Source organism: Cynocephalus volans, chromosome 7 (genome assembly GCF_027409185.1).
Source record: "Cynocephalus volans isolate mCynVol1 chromosome 7, mCynVol1.pri, whole genome shotgun sequence".
Lineage (NCBI taxonomy): Eukaryota > Metazoa > Chordata > Mammalia > Dermoptera > Cynocephalidae > Cynocephalus > Cynocephalus volans.
Window position 1 is genome coordinate 71,448,238 of NC_084466.1, and position 4,761 is coordinate 71,452,998.

A 4,761-nucleotide genomic window follows, 5' to 3' on the forward strand; every position below is an offset into this window, starting at 1 on the left:
ATGGGGAACAAACTTTTTAAGTATATTAATAAATATTCCTGTATGGTTTTTAACAATTTTTTAAAATAAACTTTATGGATATGATAAATATTTTATAAGTGTTTTATTAAATGTTTGGATAGCCTTTTTAATTTTTTATATGTGCTAGAGCTAATATATTGAATGTTTTTGTCTGAATTTAGTTGAAACCCAGTTTATACTACTGATTCCACATTTGTTTAAATAATATACAAAAGTCATATTATAACCAACACTTGAAACAGACTGATTTATGCCTTTAATTATCTTTGAACACAGATTGTAACCTATAGTCAATCTGATACCAGTTGTTAGAAGTTTTCATTTGTTCTTTTTAAGTCTCTACTCATAAAACTTTAAGATTATATTGTATTGCTTATATATGTTGATCATTTATTTTAAAAAGTTATTGGATGAGTAATTTTTATACAGTGGGATGCTACTTTCTGCTATCCTATGATTCCCCTCAGCAGAACTATATCCTGTTTATGTTTTAGATGTATTCCTGGCATCTTGCACATATTGGGCACTCAAAGGTTTATGTAGAAGTAACGAGAACATTTTTGGAATACTTGGACTAGTTACTGGGAACTAGTTTTATGTATCTATTTCACAACCCTGTGAAATAAGTACTAGTAACCTAATTAAGTAGATAAAGAAGCCAAAATGTAAGTCAGGCAATGCATAAGTGGTAAATTTGAACCACGCATTTACTGTGAATACCAGGCTACTTGTACTACTAAGTGGTAAGAAAACATTGGCAAGGAGTGGAGGAAGTACGTTACTACCTAAGGGAATACAGAAAGATTTCTCAGTGACTTTAAATTCTTAAAGGATGCATAAGAATTAACATACTTTACAGAGGCACAAAGTGTGACCGAATAGCATAGTAATATAATTATATAACTGGATATAGCATAGTAGGTAGTTTGAATGAAAAGCAAGAGAGGGCCCTAATCATGAAAGACCTTGTAAACCATGCAGAGGAGTTGGGAATTTGTTCCGTGGTTAGCAGTTTGGAAATTTAGTAGAAAACTCTTCAGAAAGAAACACGTAGGCTGCAGGTTGGATTAGAGGTAGTAAACTGGATGGATATTGTGGAAATCCGAAAATGAAGAGAGTAAGAATTGGCATTATGGAAAGGGAATAGAATGTTGCTCTCTATTCCCTTTTCATGAAGCCTGATAGTATAGGATTCCCCAAAGCTGTTAATTCATGTAATTGATTAACCTTAATTTTAAGCTGCCTCATTTGATTTGCCAGATGAGTTTAGTCGGTATACTTATAAAATATAGTTGGTGTCAAAATGTTAGGAAAGACTTTACTTCAAGTCAAATTTAATGAGCCTCTGTTGTATTTAAAGGTGACACAACATACTGGTAAACGATGTCTAATTTGATCAGTTACATGATTAAATATTGAACATTAGCAAGTAAGTTGAGAAGAGTTATCAAAATTAAAATGTTTCTAAAGTTCTCATATTCAGATGAGACATTATGATACTAATTTTTAAATTTAAATATCCCTCGTAAAATTTCATAGTGAGAGCTAAAAAGTGATATTTATAACCCCTAAATGGTAAAGAAGGAAATTGGAATAAGAAGAAACATCCAAAAGAAGGCAAGAAAGAAGAAAGGCACAGAAAGAAGACATAAAAAGCACACGGTAAGAAAGACGTTAGCTAGACTTCCCTGTGTGTGAGTATCAGTAATCACAGATGGAAGGCAAGCAGCAATCTCAGGTTTTTCAGTCTCATACTACTGAACTTTGAGGGGTGGGTCATTTCAAGGACATATAAACTTCCAAGAGAACAGAATGAGATAGCACTCCTCCAGTCAAATGTTCTTAAAGATCAGTTTAACCACAATACCAAAATTCAGAATAGTATGAAAAATCAAAAATACAAATCAAACTTAAGAGAATAGTAAAAACTCAAATTATTAGCAATACAGAGCTTTTTTTTTTTTTTTTTTTTAAGAGTGATACCCGTAATCAAGTTGGTTTTATATCAGGAGTGCAAGGATAAAATAGGAACTCTAAAAGTACAATTAACTACATTAACAAATGGAGGAAAATCATATTCTCAGTCTAAGGATAAAAAACATTTCTTAAAATTCAACCACCATAATGATTACAAAAAAAATAGCCAACTAGGTAAAGAAAGAAACTATTAAGTAAACGAAATCTATAGAAGTACTTTTATTTTTAATTATAAAGTGTTAGAAATACCCCTTTAAAATCAGAGATTGATCAAGGAAAGGAATTCAGCATATTGTACTAGACATCCTAACTAGTGCAGTGAGATACAAAAAATAAAAAAATGTAAAAGTTGGAAGGAAATATATAAACAGGATATGAAAAAATGCTCCATATCAGGGAAATGCAAATCAAAACCACTTTAAGATATCATCTCACTCCAGTTATACTGGCTATTATCAAAACCACAGAATAACAAATGCTGGCACGGATGCAAAGAAAGGGGACTGCAAATTAGTACAGCCATTATGGAAAACAGTAGGGAGGTTTCTCAGACTACAAATAGAACTGCCATACATTCCAGCAATTCAGCTACTGGGTATATATCCAAAGAATGGAAATCATGTTGAAGGGATACGTGCACTCCCATATTTATTGCGACTCTATTTACAGTAGCCAAGAGTCGGTACCAACCTAAATGTCCATCAACAGACAACTGGATAAGAAAAATGTGGTATATATACATAATGGAATACTACTCGGCCATAAAAAAAAAATGGAATTCTGCCATTTGCAGCAACATGGATGCGCTTGGAAAAAATTATAAGTGAAATAAACCAGGTACAGAAAGAGAAATAAGTGGGAGCTAAAACTTAAAGAGAAAGAAAGAAAACGAGAAAGGGAGGAAAGAGAAAGAGAGAAAATAAGAAGGAAAGAGACAACAATCAATAATAACTTGAACTTTCAGTAGGAGAGAACAGAACTGACTAGAAGTGGAAAAGGGGGACGTGGAGGAGGGACAGTGAGAAATTGACTAGTGGACACAAAGAATGGTTACATAATGTAATGATAAGTAAACTAATTATCCATCATATATTGTACACAAGTATTGTGATTGCATCACACAAATATGTATAATCAATTGTTTCAATAAAAAAATTTAAAAATACAATAAACTAATGATATTCAGAGGTGACAAATTAATAGAATTAATTAATTCTATTCAAAGTTCATTGTATTTTCAAACATGATTGACAGAATGTTCTTTTCAAAAAGAGAAAATGGTGACATGTTACCTAGGAATATATCCAACAAAAGATGAATAACAACTTTATGGAGAATTTTTTTTAAAAAACTATGAGAATCATTAAAGAAAACCTATTTAAATGGGGAATTCGCAATGATCATACTTATGAATTCAATAGGTATCCTTAGGCTGCCATATCTCTCAATTTAATCTCTGAATTAAATGGAATTCCAGTCAAAACCCCAATAGAGTTTTCAGTAAGTTTTACAAGCTTATTCTAAAATCTATGTGAACAACCAAAGAATGAAAAATAAAAACATTTCTGAAGACAATGGTGGAGGGACCTGCTCTACCACATATCAAGACTTGATATTTAGGTCTTTGAGATCTTTAAGACTTTAGGAAAAGAAGGATTTTTAACCAAGACACACCAAGTACTAAAAATATTGAAGCTTTATATATTTAATATTAAATACATTATAAAAAAAAGGTGAAAAGATTAGCCACAACTGGGAAAATATATTTGCCACTCACATAGCTGTCAAGTATCACATACACATAAGTATGTATAATGTATAAAGTACATGTATGTATATACACCCATTGCATATACGTGTATATATATATATATGCATATTATATATGTCAAGTATATATAAAAACTACCTATAGATTAGTAGGAAAAATGCCGCCCCCAAAATGAGCAAAAGACATGTATATGCAATTCACCAAGGAGAAAACATGAATTGTAGACAGCCATGTGGAAGTTGTTCAGCCTCATTAAAATTTAGGAAAATCTAAATTCAGATAATGAAGTACTATTTCACACCCACTAGATGGTCAAATATTAAAAGGCCTAACAGTATCAAGTGGCATCAGTGATGTGGAACAAAGGGAATACTTGTACCCTGTAAATGAGATTAAATTAATGCCAACAAACCACTGTGGAAAATAATTTTGCAAAATCGTTTATGACAGTCCTGTAAAGTTGAACTTAAAATCTTGCAATCCCATTTCTGGATATATACACCCTGATCTTATGGCCTAGAGAAACTCTTGCATGTATAGGTGCCAGGAGATATGTATAAAAACATTCACAGTAGCATTATTTGTAATGACAAAAACCTAAAAATATTTTTAAGTAGATGAATGGTGGCCTATTTACACTATGATATATTAAGTGGCACTGAAAATTAACAAGCAGTGCCTTCATGCAGCAATGTGGATGAGTCTTAGAAACACAATATGGAGTGGTAAAAGCAATCACAAGACTGACTGCATGAGTATTTTTACACATGCCAAAAGCAAATAAAGTTAAATAATACTTAGAAATACGATATGTAATAAACTATATTTTGAAAGCAAGAGAATAATCAACAAAATCATGGATTGTGGTTATGGAAAGGTGGATACGAGCACTGAGAGGATTACTCAAGTAGCTTCAGTTTCAGTTATATTGGTAATGTTCTAGTTGTGAAGTTGGGTAGTTTATTCATGATTGTTTATTTTATTCAATAAAT